Source organism: Armigeres subalbatus, chromosome 1 (genome assembly GCF_024139115.2).
Source record: "Armigeres subalbatus isolate Guangzhou_Male chromosome 1, GZ_Asu_2, whole genome shotgun sequence".
Taxonomy (NCBI): domain Eukaryota; kingdom Metazoa; phylum Arthropoda; class Insecta; order Diptera; family Culicidae; genus Armigeres; species Armigeres subalbatus.
In genome coordinates this window covers 85,652,868-85,670,438 of record NC_085139.1, presented here as the reverse complement: position 1 = coordinate 85,670,438, position 17,571 = coordinate 85,652,868, and the positions used below count along the sequence as shown (strand labels likewise).

The 17,571-nt window shown below is 39.3% G+C and overlaps 1 protein-coding gene across 1 annotated transcript in view; it reads right to left on the bottom strand.

Moving 5' to 3' along the window:
* The window catches only part of LOC134218391 (transmembrane protein 235-like), a 91,772-nt gene that overhangs the window by 20,695 nt on the left and 53,506 nt on the right, over nucleotides 1–17,571 (bottom strand). The gene's annotated exons all lie outside the window — the stretch shown is intronic.

Genomic DNA, 17,571 nt, shown 5'->3' with positions numbered 1-17,571 from the left:
CTAAAAACTTTCATATGCTTTCTGTACTCAATTTTGAACTTCAATCTGATCAACGTACTTAGTGATATTTTTGCCTACATTGCATTGTCGAGCGTGAGATCGTGAAAGTATAATTTTTTTATAATCTATCACGTCGACACTTTCAAAATTAAATTTAGGGGGAATTAAAAGCAAATTCACCAATAAAGGCTGGCATTAAAATTCAGTAACCACGTATCGTAATACATCAGCTGTAAGAATAAATATCAATAATCAGCATAGATTAAAAATATTATTTCTGCTATGATTTTGGTTGATTATTTTATGTCAATGATTATAATCGGTAATGATCGGTAATGACGAATTGGAGCGCAGCTTAGCAGTCTAAAATTAATGTTCAATGAATTTTGCAGAAATCTCATTTTTCCTTTCCCGGTCCGCGCTTTAAGATGCAACCAAAAATCAACTACAATTTGCGGTCCCTTATGATCGGTAGTAAAAAAAATCTTTGGGAAAAATGGAACAAAAACAAAAACGAAAGTTCAGTCTGGACTAATCATCTCCAGGACACCAATCAAACTTTTGTTTTGGTTTGCATTTGGTTTCAATTTTTTCCAACAAAAATCTTCAGTACCGATCATTGGGACCCCAAAATTCAGTTAATTTTTGATTGCATCTTGAAGCGCGGTCCAGGAAAGAGAATAATGAGATTTTTCAAAACTGACTAATAATCTGGACTAATTTGGACTAATCATCTCTAGGACTCCAAACAAACTTTTGTTTTTGATTGTAAAGCCTCGTTCCAATTAAAAAAAAATCTACATTACCTATCATAATAGACCACATAATTCAGTTAATTTTTGATTGCATCTCGAAGCGCGGATTTGGATTTGGATTGCTAAGACGTGTTCCATTTTTTTTCGAAAAAAATCTTCACTACCGATCATAAAGGACCACAAACTTCAGTTAATTTTTTGTTGCATCTTGAAGCGCTGTTCAGGAAAGAGAAAAATGAGATTTTTTAAAACTGACCAATTTATTTTGGACTAAACCGAAAGGGTCGTTTGGCCGAAACCCATTCGGCCGAATGCCACTAGTCCGAAAGTTGTTTGGCCGAATATACCATTTGGCCGAACAGACCATTAATCCGAAAGGGTTGTTTGCCCGAAAGGGTCGTTTGCCCGAAAGGGTCGTTTGCTTCCGTCATTTGGCTGAAAGGAGCATGTGGCCGAAAGGGTCATTTAGCCGAAATGGCCATTTGGCCGAAAGGGTCGTTTGACCGAAATGGTAATTTGGCCGAAAGGGTCATTTTTCCGAATAGGACATTTGGCCGAATAGGTCACTTGAAAAGTGAGAAGTTAGGAGTAAGAAGAGAGTCGTCTCAATTCTCATTCCTCTCACTGTAAAAAATGAGGAGCGCGAAGTGAGTAGTGAGACGTCTCACTTCTCACTGTAAAAAAAAGAGGAGCGAGAAGCGAAGCCTCTTACTACTCACTTTGCGTTTCTCACTTTTTTAGCGAGAAGTGATAAATGAGGAGTGAGAGGTGAGACGCCTCTCACTTTTTACAGTGAGAAGAGAAAAATGAAGGGTGAGAAGTGAGATGTCTCTCTACTCATTCCTAATATCTCACTTTTCAAATGACCTATTGGACCAAATGACCCATTTGGCCAAATGGCCCTTTCAATTACCGTTTTGGCCAAATGAGCCTCTCGGCCAAATGACCCTTTCCGCTAAATGATCCTTTCGGCCGAATGACCCTTTCAGCCTAATGACCCTTTCGACCAAACGACCCTCTCTTCCAAATGACCCGTTCGGCCAAATGACCCTTCCGCCCAAATGACTTTCGGCCAGATGGGTTTTGGCCTAATGGTTTGTTCGGCCTAGCGGCATTCGATCAAACGGCTTTCAGCCGAATGGGTTTCGGCCAAAATCCTTCCCCAACCGAATTTTAAATAATATCCTTGGGCTCTGTGAGCCTATATTGTCATAATCAGTAAACTTCTATTCCATTTTAGAAGTAGTTTACCTGGAAGACCAAATGATCTAAGCTCCAGGATAATTTGGAGAACCTAGAACATCTGTAGGATTATTTACTATGCCATGCCTGTTAACGATTATAAGATTGTTTAACGCTTAAATCTTGAAAAAAAAAACAGAGTCAACATCAAGTTATTAAAAAACAACGAAGATGCTGAAGAAATATGAATGCAGTGCCGGGTTGATAAAACTCGTAAGTTAGACAATAAATGTTCGACTAGCAACGTTTGATATCTCCTTTGGCTTGAATATCCCCAACTTTCCAAACAAACTTGCGTCTTAGATTTTGAAGCCACGTTCCATTTCTTTCACCAGGGGTCACTAGAAACCCCAAACCTCAGTACATTTTTGGTTTCATCTTGAAGTGCGATCCAGTGTTGCGCAGTGTCATATGATAAAGTATAAGTTTGTTTATGTTTACTGGTAAATGTGTTGGGATAAAGTTTTCATCATCCCCAAAATACGCAAACGATTTACAGTATTTGCCCTACTTTCAATCGAGTTGAGAAAACATTTCTATTCTTCATTTGGCGGGCAGAAGTTCTGTTACGTTATTATATTTTTCTTCACTTTGTGGCCAAGCGCATCCATAATGAACATTGTAATTTTCTACTTCATATTTATTTTACCTCTACTCATTCGCATACGAAAAAAAACAAAAGCGGAAAATTTAAATGAGTGGAAATTAATTCGAACAGAGTTACTGCAAAGAAAGCTAATTAATTTCCCCATCATCGTTCTCTTTCTTGAACCTTTCTTCTAATCATTTTTTTGTGTTGTATTTGAAGAGAAACGGGAAGCGGTGTAAACCAATGCACCAGGCTTTGCCGATGACCTAGAGGAAATGCTTGGGAAAATGCAAAATGTAAATTGCTTTGCGATTTTTGGCCAAGATCAAATAAAAACAGATTATAAAATTACAAAAAAAATCATCCTAAGAAAATCACAGTATGTATGTGATAGTACGAGTTTTCTCCATCAGTTGATGTTGAAACTAACGTAAACCCATTCTTCGAAATAAAATGATAGCCTCTCAGTGTCAGTACATCAACTAGCCACGAAAAAAAAACGCCAATTATTGTCATTGATTTCATTTGTTGCAATAATAAACATAATTAACGAAATTTTCCGATTGTTACATCTGTTTGTCTGCTATCGACCGTTATTGGTAAAATTGATCACGTTTTTGGTCTGAATTCTTCTCCGCAAGCTCAAGTGTTTCAACTGCGTGAGCAACCAAGCGTGCATCTCTATTATAGGTTCTTCCAGCAGCCTTCGCTAACCGATGCGGTCACAGTGACTTGCCTATAGATTCCACCCGGCCTGCGGATACGGTGGACTGGACCGCGCTGAAGAAACAGTGATGTAATTTTTTGGTCCGACTTTGATACGCTTTGGGTACTGCCTGCGCGCGATACGCAGTTAGGGCTATGAGTATGCTCTCGATCTACCAAGCAATTCAAAGATATTTCTTCACTAGTAATATGCAAAGCAAGACCATACATGCAGCACCCTGATGACGCCTGGGTTCTAATCTTAATCAGTTGTGAAATTTTTCATCATTTTATCAATTTATATAGACAGTAAATTGGTGAAAAAAAAACCTCAATACTAATTATTCACCTACGATAACGAACCGACGGAAAGTAAACATGGACCAAAATTGCGGCGAAACCCTGCTGCAATGCAATGGGCATCAGATCTAGGGCTTCGCTGGGAAAGGCAATTTTGCGCCGGTTTGTATTTGTACCTCGGATGATTGAAATGATTGCGGCGCAAAATCGTGAATTAGCGTTGCCGTCCGTCAGTCAGTGGATATATGCAACGCACCGGAACGGAACGGTGGAATTAATCTCGATGATGGTTGAGAAAAAGTTCGCGGTTAGACGGACGGGTTGTCGAGTTCACGGGGAGAAATAAATGTAGTTCCAAGTTCACCGTTTGTTTTCCTTTATTTTGGGCTGCTTTATGTTGTTGATTTTGACTTAATGAAGAATTTGTGTCTACGAGTGTAACGGATGATGGTGCAATCGGTTGCAGTTTGAAGGACAGAAGTGGTTCAACGAAGTATTGTTTGGTTGGATACGTACTGAACGTTGTCATTTTGGCACATTGACGGTTGTATCCTTTTCAAACTGAACAACTATTATATTGTATATAATGACTTTTCTTATACGCTTTTCACTATTTTTAATGGAGGGAAAACTTTGAGAGGGGTCTCCAGTAGCCTTGCGAGCAAAGGCGTAGGATTTCCAATCCGGAGATGGCGAGTTCGATTCTCTGTCTGGTCTAGGATGTTTTCGGGTGGGAAACATTCTCGACTCCCTGGGCATAGTGTATCCATTGTACTTGCCACACAAGATACATACTCATGCAATGGCGGGCATAGCAAAGCTTTCAACTAATAACTGAGGAAATGTTAATAGATTACTAAGTTGAAAATCAGGCCAAGTTCTAGATGGAATGTAGAACCATTGGAGAAGAAGAATAATGGATTGAAAGGTTTTAGAAATTTAAGAGCGGTGGCTGCTCCTTTCTCGTGAATTATAAAACTGCTTGTGTTGCCCAAGAGAATTTTCAGGATTTTGTAAATTCTTGTGTGACTTTTCCAAAACCCCGATTTATCCACCTAGCGATAATTGTGCCATTCTCGTACGTAATGAAATAGTATTCTGATTATAACTTCCAAAACCCTTAGTCTGATCCGGTCAATTGTAAATAGAAATGGGATAGGATTCCCCGTAGAATGCAACTTGTTGCGAGTGAGTTGGTTTGGGATAAAGTGAGCTAGACTTTTGTACACGCTTTTTTATAAAAAAATATTTTGGCCATAACTTCTAAACTCATATTTCGATTTGGCTAATTTTCAATAGGAAACAATGGAACAGGATTCCCCGTCGAACGCAACTTGTTGGACTTTGGGCTTTGAGGTCCAATACTATTTTTATTTGGCGTGAGAAAGGCACAGTTACCGCTAGGTGAACTAATCAGGTTTTATTTTAAATGAACATTCTAAAATTCGTTTGAATGCTTCACGGGAAAACCTATTTCAGGAATATTTCTCAATTTGGAAGAAAGTTCTTTTGAAATTCAAAGAAATTTTCTCTGGATCTTCGACGAAAAATTCAGGAAACTTATAAAAATTTCAATCACGCTATTATTTAAAAATATATATATGTTTAATTATTCGGCACTCTCGCGGAAAAATCTCTAAAGTCTCCACCAGACATGCTTTGCAATTTTCAAGAAATTCTGAATATTTGAAAGAATATTTTTTAAGTATTTTTTAACAGAAGTTTTTAGGAAATACTATAAATTTCTACGGGGATTTCAACAATTTTTGTTTGAAATTTATCGGAAAGATCTTCTGGAAATGCTTACGAATTACCATTATTACCAGGATTCACTATTATTCTTAACGATCCTTAACCGCCACGCGGCGATGCCTCATTTGCAGGATTTTACGATAAACTTTCAGTTGATCAGTCCCACAACACTTGTATAAATAACGGTTTAACGTACGCTACCTAATTTGCCATCACGTTCATCTGAACAGTTTTTAAACACCTACAACACATTTTTTAGCCGATTTGAGGTCGGGTAGGTTAGTTCCACTTCCACGTTCTTTCCTAAAGTCCATAATTAACTATTATGTGAAATCAAAAGTTAAATCAAAAGTTGCATAACATTATTAATATTATTTATTTGCTCTAGTTTGACGTTTGCTCACTATCACCATCTGGTTCATGATTTGCCCAACTAACTGAAATCAACAGATGTCGTTAGTGTTTAAACGACGATGAATTTGACTAGTGAATGTTCAATGTGTTATGTCTGTTTGTCTGTGATAATAGTCTTCATTTAGCTTAGTTCATGGTTGCACCTCACCAGTCACGCAGTTTTAGAGGGTCCACCGATCGTCTTCCATCTTGCTTGCTGCGCACCTCGCGTTCTTGTGCCTATCAGATCATTTTCGAGAGCCATTTTCTGTCTGGATAAGAACAATCTAATGGCACATGATATTGATCATTGCTTACAAATAACATAGTTTTATCTCCTCATCATATTTTAGTGCAAAACATTGATACTGTCGTATGATATTTTATCTCATATATCAATCATGTCCATGCTATCTAATCAACATTTGATATTATTGAGCAATTTCCGTTTACTCGGGTATCATTCTTGCCTTAAACCGAGCAAATGCCTGAATTGATAGAAGGTATCATATCTGCTTTTCTCAGGTAAATGCTTTCATTTAAAGATGGTATAATTTTTTTTTGCCTTAGACAGAGCAAATGAGAGAGAATTTAGATGAATTTAGAGAAGGACTTATGTTTTGACCTGCCTTCTGCCTGGGAAATGCATCCCTCAAAGAAGAGATCATTTCTTCCCTTGCCATAAACGGAGCAAACGCCTGAATTGAAAAAAGTTGTCATATACTCTCTTGTCAACTGCCGGAAAAAATGTATTCCTTAACCTTCTGTCTGTGCTCAAAAAAACTTACGTTGTCTGTGCTCTGGGGTCAAATTGACCCCAAATTGAAATTGCTATAACTTTTTTAATGTTTGGCCAATTTTGGATTTATGGGGCTGTTTCGAAAGATAATTTAATCATCTTTCAGGTCGTTATCAAAGATTGACTATTGGTGGGTGGCTACATCGCGGGGAGGGGTTTTAGTGAACATAGGTATAAAACCAGTGATTTTTCATGATTATTTTACTTATATCCGAAAATCCTACCTATTTTGAACTGCACCTTTTTAAAAAAGGTTATGCAGGAAGACATGTGCTCTGGCATGAGGCGTTGATAAGTTTAGAACTCGGCCGCCAGGTGGTGGTATATTTGAATTCATTATTTTGGACTGCTTAAGATATTCCGCGATATATAGAATTCTCCTCAGTGTTAATATTCTTATCGCACAAATTCAAAAATTGGAAGACGTACTTATTATATTTAGCACCGCTTTGTAGTGCTAGACATCCTGAACAATGTTGCCGAATACAACTTGAGTGTAGGTATGAAGAATCTCAATCTAAAGCAATATTTGATATATGCAAGAATATTGCAAGTACGCTAGCGCCGCCTATTTGAAAATTTCCTAATTATTTATTCCGTCACATGACAGTCCATTCCCACCAGACGAACTTTATTAGGGACGTCATCTTTACAAATTTCAAATTTGTGCGATAAGAATATTTACAATGAGGAAAATTCCATATATCGGAATTACTTGAGTAGTCTAAATTAATGAATTCAAATATACCGCCACCTAGCGACCAAGCTCTAAACTAATCAATGCCTCATATCAAAGCACACGCCTTCCTGCATAACCTTTTTGAAAAAGTGCAGTTCAAAATGGGTAGGATTTTCAGATATAAGTAAAATAAGCATGAAAAATCACTGTTTTTATACCCTTTTAACAAAACCCCATCCCTGCGATGTACCCGCCCACTTATAGTCAATCTTTAGTAACGACCTGAAAGATGATTAAATTATCTTTCGAAACAGCTCCAAAAATCCAAAATTAACCAAGCATTAAAAAAGTTATAGCAATTTCAATTTAAATCAATTTGACCCCAGAGCACAGACAACGTAAGTTTTTGAAAAAGTACTCTGTAGCGCATATTTTCAAGATTTTTGAAGTGAATTTGCACATAGGAGTTAGATCTCGGCGAGTTTTACCAAACTACCAAAAATTAGGAGAATCGGTTGAAAACTAAAAAAATGGCAGCCACTCAAAGTGGCCTGGGGTCATATTGATCCCAGAGCACAGACAAAAGGTTAACAGAAGGGATCATATGCCCCTATGCCTTAATCCAAGCAAATTCCCGAATTGAAGGAAGGAATAATGCCTCCTATGTTCAAAGGCATCATATCTTCCCTTGCATTAAACTGAGCAAATGCCTGAATTGGACAAATGAATTATATCCTCACTTGCTTTCTGCTGGGCTAAATGAACTCTTTGAAAGAAGAAATTATATCTTCCCTTTCCTTGAGCTGAATAAATGCTTACATTGGTAATATGAACAATACAACCATACCATACTTTCGTGTGTTATTCCGGGCAAATCCAATAACTAAGAAAAAATGAATCGTATCTTCCTTTGTTATATCCCGGGAAAATGTATCCTTTGAAGAAGGGAGCGTACACTTTTTAGACTTTTGAGCATGAGCATGAGCAATGAGCATGCATGAGCATGATTGAACGGTTGCTACTCCGTTATTGCCAGGTCAGCTGTAATTACACAGAGAACCAACAGATGGTGTTTGGGACTAACATCATCTTCAATGTGTAAGAACTGGTGACCCAAAATTAAAAATACCAGCGCCGGCCGTGTCCGAATGCAGGTCAATTAGGGATTAGGAAGGAAAATGTTGACGTGATACTCGCTTTGATGGAAGCCGACGAGTCATCTGCACTTCCACGAGAAATCACTGGGATTTTGGATATGTGGGGAGGGAGTGTAGCAGGGTTCGTTTTGGTAAACGGTATGCCGAGTGTAGCGTGTCATTTGATCGAGGTTAAGCAAAAACACAATCGTACGAACGTGCGGTAACTAATTGATTTACCGACCGCACTAAGCAGAACAGAATTTTCCAATGATCGCGCGATCGTTCTGCGTGATAAAGGAAATACGATGGGACACGCACACGCTATCTAATTAGGTCAACCGCACAACGCAGAACAAAACATTTCGATGATCGCGCGATCGTTCTGCGACTAGAGAAAACACGATGAGACGCACAGTTTACTATTACTTTCCATAATTACATAATTCCACGTCGTTCTGCTCGCTTAAACACATTTGGTCACGCACTAATTAATGTATTTTCAACGACACAGAGAATAAGAAAATAACACGGATCTCGAAATTGTTCTGCGCTCTAAAAACTCGTTCGATCCCACACTCACAAAACTCAAGAATAAGCATAATAGAAACAATAGCACCTAATGAAACTTGAGCACGTTAAAAATCTCTCTCTCTGTCAATGGCTTCAAACGTTTATCCAGCTTTAGGTATTTTTCCCAATTATCACTTTAGACATGTAAAAAATCTCAGAGCAAGGATTTTTTCTTCTTTTTGCGAACTTTTTTTTTATAACATACAGCCGAACACTACATTTCACTAAGATATGCTTAACAAAGACATGTAGAAAACACTGATTTAAAACAACAGTGAATACCACTCGAAGTAGAAGATAGTTTCCCAAAAAACACGATATTAGTTAGCAATTCTGACGGATTTTCAAACGAGTAGAACTAAATCTGGAAATACTAGTCCCAGCGTTGAGGGCTTCTCAACATTTCAATGATCATCTTCCGTTTCTCTCATTATGTTACAGTTGTAGTACAGAAACGAGTATATGATAGATGCCATACTTAGAATACTACTTACACTACGTTTGAAAATCATAAAGAAAGAAATGTTGAACAGAAAAAAATTATATATGAAACTTGTAGTGTCTAAGTCTTATGACTAATAGCATGCCTAATCATATTCTCGAAGGAGCATTTCCTCATAATTTGAGTCGATTATATTGTTATTACGCGTACAGTAATGAAAAAAGACATTCGAAGAATTAAGTTTTTTTTATCAAACTCCATCACGTCCAATAAATGCTAACTTGTAAGGATTTATGAATAGCAAATTGCTATGTTGAAGAAATCTCTTTTTTTAAATTTCTTTATTTATGTGTTTTTTTTTAATTGGATGTTAAGTTTTCATGTTTCATTTTATTTTATACCTAATACAAGATATCAAATTGCACGTAAAATTATATATTTTTGTTTACAATTAGGTGCGAACAAATTAGAAATAAAATTAGACAATTATTTAATTGCAATGCGTGTATGAAATTTCTATAAATGATAACTATTTCAGTTTATTGATCTAGATTTCACAAAATAAGACATCAAGTCTAACCAAAGTCAACCAAAATAACTTAACAAGATGTCATTATTTAGATATAACTATATTAAAGACTATGATAAAAAAAATCAATTTAAGTTCAAATTGAGATTATCATTCATGTAAGTAGGGAGCGGGGCCATTTGGGCAGCACCCCCTACTCCCGTCCGCAACGTTAATAACTCGACCGCGTACCAACCAAATGGCTTGATTGTCTGTACATCACTAGATATCGACGGAAACTAACCACGTACTGAAAAACAAGTAATTCGGTTGTAATGTGATCGAGTAATGAACGTTGCTGACGGAAATAGGGGGTGCTGCCCAAATGATCCCCTACCCTATTATCTGAATAAATAATAAGCAGATAGCTCGATAAAATATTCATTTTCATTTCCATTAAATCCGTGATGTGCCCTAATTTCATAAAAAAATATTGATTAGGTACCGTGATAACCAGAAATTCCAAAGAATTACAAAATAATGTTGTCATCGCATGGTTTTCACGAAGAAATTCGAAAAACGGACTTGGTTTGGTACACATAATGAAAATATTTCAATTTTGTCCTTCCATCAACCGCCATATTTTATTGTACTTGGCAGTGATACGAAGAAAACGACCTAAAAGGCTCAAAAACCAAATATAGAAAAAATGTTGTTGAAATTGAACTCAAAGATGCAATTGCTGCTTTAAAAATGTATGCCGAAGCGCAATAGCTATAGTCGCTTTTTTAATAATGTAATAATATTTAAGATGTCTCATGTAAAACACGTCAAGCATCAAGCGAAAATAATATTTAGTAGAGAACCCGGAAGAGGCCGTAGGCTTCATTTGTTTCATATTAGGGAACATCCATGAATAACGTAATGCTCAAAGGGGGGTTGTCTCAAGTGTGACGACCCATACAAACCGTGCGGATAGTTCACACGAATGTGACATAGAGGGGTAGGGGGGTTGAAAGTAGCCAATTTTTGCGTTAGGTTATTAATGGATCTTCTCTTATAGGAGGAAAAAAAAATAATTATTTGTATGAGTCATGTTACTCAGTACAATTAATTTACTATGGACCTACATTAGAGCAGGGCACAACTGAAAAGAACATTCAATTCATCTAATCAAGTAAAATCAAGATTCTGGGATCCCGACCAAGCGGAACGCCCAGCCAGCCGGGCCCATAATCTGAATGCGAATTAGTATGGAAAACTATGCATTTCTTCTAAAAAGTCTTTCGGAAGTCCCTTCAGACATTTTTTTTATTGTTCCTCCAGGAATTATTCCGGAAGTTCTCCAAGCAATTCCTCTGAGATAGTACCAAAACAAATATATCCATAATTTAATAGGATCAACGTCAATTCACTGTTGTATCAATAGAAGTAGATGATGAAATGTAGAGTAGATCAAATGATGTATGGCTTTAACACATGTCCTATTATATAGAAAAAATATTAAAATCGAGTGAGAACAACAGAAAAAAAAATCCAACTGAGTTGAGATAAGGCAAAATGAATCAATCGTGGTCTATAAATTTCTTAAGGACAAATCAATACTTTTAGTTTTAACCGTTATTCGAAGCCGTCGTTATTAAATATATACTTATGTGTAGCATAAGTATGTATAGTAGTTCATTAGCACATCAGTAAAAACTACTAAAAGATAGTACCAAAAAAACTAGGAAAAATATTTCTGACCTTACTTCCGGAAACACAGTACCCTTTCCGTGTATGTATGCCATCACCAAGTCCTCCTGAAATACGTCATCAAATCTTCCCTCGAACGTTTGTTCGACTATGATTTGAATTTCTCGAGGTCAGTTCCAAAATGTTGACCAGTCCGTTATATTCCAAAGGAGAGGGTTGATTTAGCATTTGAGATATCTTGCTGTGCCAGGAAAACGTTGTAAGGTCCATCGGGAGTATCTCCATCTCCAATACGTGTTCTCATCTGACAAGATCAATTGGAGTGTCCGGGCGAAACTTCATCTTTGAAGGCAGTAGGTTCGATCGTTGTTGTCGGCTCATCAGCTTTTATTCACATTCATCATCAGCCGTATCGGAGATCTCGTACACTTTTTAGACTTTTGCTCGACAAAGTGTGCTTTAAAGAGATGATTATATCTCGCTTAACTTTTCAAAAGGACCTAAGTAACATTTTTTTCATGAATTAATTTGAATAGCCCAATCAACAGAACAACATGAAAGCTTTTGATTGCAGTACTCAAATTAAATCATGAAAAAAATGTTACTTAGGTCCTTTTGAAAAGTTAAGTGAGATATCTTCTGCAGAAATAATTTATTTTCTTTTTCATTGCATTTTTCGTGTAAAACAAAGCTTTTGTTATTGCGCAAGCACAATGCAAAGTTCTTAAAATCTCAAATTCTCAAATCGCATCGGCGATTCAAATCATGCATGAGTCAAATCCCATCAGAATCATGGCATCATCAAAGTGTACTGTCCACACGAAGGGCGACCCGACGACGAGAAAGAAGCGTTCTACGCACAGCTGGAGCAGACATACGATGCCCATTACGGAACGTCAAAATCGTCATCGGCTACATGAACGCACAGGTAGGAAGGGAGAAGATGTATGTAGACCGGTCATCGGACCGGATAGTCTGCACACCGTATCGAATGATAACGGCCAACGATGCATAAACTTCGCAGCTTCCCGCGGAATGGTAATCCGAAGCACCTTCACTTAACCAAGAAACGGAAAACCAAATCGACCACGTTCTAATCGACGGTAAATTCTTCTCCGACATCACGAACGTCCGCCTTGCCGCAGTGCGAATATTGAATCCGACCACTACCTCGTTGCAATATGCCTGCGCTCAAAACTCTCGATGGTGTACAACACACGTCGTAGTCGAATGCCACGGATTAGCATCAGGACCCTACAAGACGGCAGAGTAGCCCAAGGATACGCGCAGCTGCTGGAAGTGGCACTCCCAACGGAAGAGCAGCTAGGCGCTCGGCCCTCGAAGATGGCTGGAGAGATATTCGATCCGCTATTGGAAGCACCGCAACCGCTGCACTAGGCCCGGTGCCTCCGGATCAGAGGAACGACTGGTATGACGGCGAATGTGAGCAGTTAGGGGAAGAGAGGAATACAGCATGGGCGAGATTGCTGCAGCATCGCGAACGAGGATGATATCAACGGGCGCGGAACAGACAAAACTCGATTTTCCGGAGGAAAAAGCGCCAGCAGGAAGATCGAGACCGTGAAGAGACGGAGGTAATAACACACGAAAACACACGAAAGTTCTATGAGAAGTTGAACCGTTCACGTAAGGGCCACGTGCCACAGCCTGATATGTGTAAGGACATAAACGGGAACCTTCGTACGAGCGAGCGTGAGTTGATCCAAAGGTGGCGGCAGCACTACGAAGAACACCTGAATGGCGATGTGGCAGACGAAGATGGCGGTATGGTGATGAACCTGATGAACCAAGAAATCCAGGAGGAGATTGGCCGGCCGAAGAACAACAAATCCCCTGGGGTTAGCCAACTACCAGGAGAGCTATTTAAACACGGTGGTGAGGGACTGGCTAGAGCGCTGCACAGCGTCATTACCAAGATTTGGGAGGAGGAAGTTTTGCCGATAGATAGAAGGTGTCGTGTGTCCCATCTACAAAAAGGACGATAAGCTGGATTGTAGCAACTACCGTGCAATCACATTGCTGAACTCCGCCTACAAGGTACTCTTCCAAATTTTATGCCGTCGACTAGCACCAATTGCAAGAGAGTTTGTGGGGCAGTACCAGGCGGGTTTTATGGGCGAACGCTCCACCACGAACCAGGTGTTCGCCATTCGCCAAGTACTGGAGAAATGCCGCGAATACAACGTGCCCACGCATCATCTATTCATCGACTTCCAAGTCGCATATGGTACAATCGATCGGGACCAGCTATGGCAGCTAATGCACGAACAAGGATTTCCTGATACACTGACACGGTTGATCAAAGCGACGATGGATCGGGTGATGTGCGTGGTTCGAGTTTCAGGGGCATTCTCGAGTCCCGGTGTTCGTTGGAACGATTCGTAGGAAAAGCTGGGACGAACAATAGCTGTCGTTGTCAGGACGCCACGCCGTATGACAAAGTGGCGTTCGTGGCGTGGTACCGCCCGTCGATTCGGGCGAGAAAGTACCTTCAGGAATACGTAGAAGTTTCGGCACCTCTGGGCAGGATGTTAGCAGGCTCGGTGGTTCTCACTTGGCAGGTCTTGCCAAGCTCGGGGACGGTCGCTCGCTGGAAGTCGTCTACCGATCGGATGGCTTTGGTCTACGGAAGTCGGCACTTATGCGCATAACTACCGGCAACAGGACGCCGACTGGCAATATGGCATTCTCGCGTTAATAGCTCCTACAGTTGGTGAGAGGCGTCAAAAAGACGCAATCACTACACAACACACGCACGTAGCTGGATTCCCACTTCGTTCGATTCCGAACGTCACACTATCGGACAGACTATTTGGGCTGATTTACCACTTATCATCAAATTCCGAGTTCCACGAGGAATCAAAAAAACTTCAAAGATGCGAGTTGGCTTTTTGTCTCCTCCATCGAAGCCTCTGGAGCTCATATTTTTGGTAACCGTATTCATTTGCCATACAACTTTACCAAAGTTCACCGCTTTGATTCATCGCCCACCCGTTTTGAAACAACGGTTAGACACTAACTTGACAAATTATTTCCCTGCATTCCAACACCATACACAAAGTGTTACCATTCGGTAACAGTATTTTAGAGATAACTTATCGATTTTGAGGGAAATCCAAATCTGTTTTCTTTTATTCCGTTTACTGACATGTCGTGGAACACCCATGACTATCGGATCTTTTACCCTACACCACATCATTATAATTTTTACACAAAACATAAACTGCTTACAAACATAAGCTACACGCTTTTTATAGGATCCAAATACAGTCGACTCTCCACATCTCGATGTTCTATATCTCGATATCTCCCCCTATGTCGATGGTTTTCTCGGTCCTTTCAATCTACATACATTTGGGCATTCTACATCTCGATATCTCTCTATCCCGATGTGTTCTGCTCATATTTTGTTCAGGATTCTCTCTCCCTATGTCGATGTGTTCATATTTCTCGGCTACTAGACCATTTTTGACAATAACAAACACATGAACAACAAGAGATGACATTTGTTTTGTTGCCGTTTTTCATAGCAACGAGCTGTTTTCAATCTAGTGCCCATTTTCTTTTTCCTCTCATTCCTCGATCTCTCCTTATCCCGATGGTCCCTTCAATATCGAGATGTGGAGAGGCTACTGTAATTAATTAAACATATGGGTTCGTAAAATTTTTCGCGAAACTGTGCGAAAAAATATTTATTAGCGTTATAAATTATACGGCCTGTGCGACAGAACAAGTGGTAACCGTCATATTACTTTTTTGGCTGATAAGATTACGCAGTTACTACTTACGTTTTTGCATTCGCTACAAAAGACACACTTTCACATACATTTACGCCAATAAATTAAGTCTGTTCTACCAGATCTCTAAAGTGCGGCAGCCGTACCGACGCGGCATCTTACGCGGATTTACCCTATGAAGCCCGTTCCCAGCCCGATGTCTGCATTTTCACACTATCTGTCCTGTCAAGCAAATTTCCTATTCCTGCAGCGCCACGACGTCAAAGTTGTGGGGATGTACTTTATCGTAGACTAGCTTTCTGTACCCGGCCTTGCTCGGAGTTGCCAGTTTGGTTTGCAGTTTTTTTTTTCACAATCGGAAAATGATAAAACCAATTGGTCAACAGGGTAATTGTGTTTACTTATTGATACTTCATCATTATTCCGGACAAACGCATATTTTTAAAGAAGGGATCACACCCACCATTGCTTTATTCCGAGAAAATGCCTACTTTTAAAGGAGCAATCACATCCACCATCCAGAAGGAAACACATTATTCATTGCTTTGCACTGGGCAAACTATGATTCCGATAAAGGGTAACAATTATCATTGCTTTATACCCAGCAAATGCATGCTTTCTATGAAAGATTTTTCTGATGCTGTTCAGTATTATCCCAAATTCACTTCATGTTGAATGACGTTAGGCCAAATAGTGTTATGCATTGGCGTAACTACCTCCGATGCCTAGGGGGGGCTATAGCCCCTTTACATTTTTTCTCGAAATTGACCCTCTTTTTGAAAATTCTCGAACATTTTAACATCTCATCAAGTTATCAGCGGTAATGTGACAAATTCAGTCCAACCTCCTAAGGCAATTGCGGATCCATCACACTCATTCATATTATTTTCTTTTCTTAAGCACGTGCACGTGTGCACGTGTGAGCAACAACTCACAGTCTATGTTTAATTGCGCTCGACAAGCGTCAGGAAGTGGATATATTTGCATACTTCATAAATATTCTATCTATCTCAAATGAAAAAAAATAGTGCAACTTTCCATGGATTCCGCCGAGAATCTTCCAAGAATTCTGATGAGAATCCTTTAGTGATCCTGACCAGTGTTGGTAAAAACTCAAAATCTCAAAACTCATGGATGATTCAAATCAAGCGTGAGTTGAAACGCATCCAACTCAGCACCTAAAAACTCATTGATGAATTGAATCATCCATTTGAATCATCGTAGGTTTTATTTTGTTCTCCTTCGTTAAAAACGGTGAATTGACGTTTGTCGCATAAAATATTAAACACTCTTCCATGTATATGCAATAAATTGCCCCCAAATTGATTTCAAATGCGTTTTTAAACCAAACTGATTTTTTTCGGCAAATAAGTGGAATGATGCGTTTTAGCATAAAAAATTCAAGCGTGATGCATTCCTTTAAAATCGCAGACGATTTCGTTCGTACGGGAGCGCTCGTTGATTGAGATTTATGAGTGATTTTACCAACACTGATCCTGACTGGAATCTTCCAGGGACTCCGACGGAAATCTCTAGATATTTCGACGAGAATACCGATGGGAGCCTCCAGGGATCATGAAGGGAATCCACCAGAGATTTCGGAGGGAATGTTTCAGGAATTCCAACGGAAAAATTTCAAGGATTCCGACGAGAATGTAGCAGGGATCCTTCACCCTCCAGGAATTTCGACGGGAATATTTCAGGGATTTCGTCGAAAACCCTCCAGGAACTCCAATATGATGGTTCCAGGTATTTTATGAGCAATGTTCCAGGGATGAAGATGCATATCGTCGAAGGATTCCGAAGCAATCCGTCGAAGGACTTCAAAGCAAATCGTCGAGCGACTCCGAATTAATCCTTCAGTTATTTCGAAAAGAATCCTCCAGCGATCCCGAAAGGAATCTTCCAAGGATGTTGAAGCAAATCGTTGAGGGATTCCGATGCAAATCATCAAAGGATTTCGAAGCAAATCATCGAATATTTCCAAAAAAAATTCGTTTAGGGACTCTGAACAAAATCTATGAGAAATTCTGAAGATAACCGTCGATGTATTCCGAAACGAAACGTCGAATGATTCTGAAGCAATTCTTCGTGGGATTCCGAAGCTAATCGTCAGCCGGGTTCCTTATCGTCCAGAGATCCCATCGCAGATCATTTGCAAAACGTCGAGAGACTCCGAATTAAATCTTCAAAGGATTACGAAGCAAATCGCCGAAGGATTCTGATTTGTCAAGGAATTCCTAAA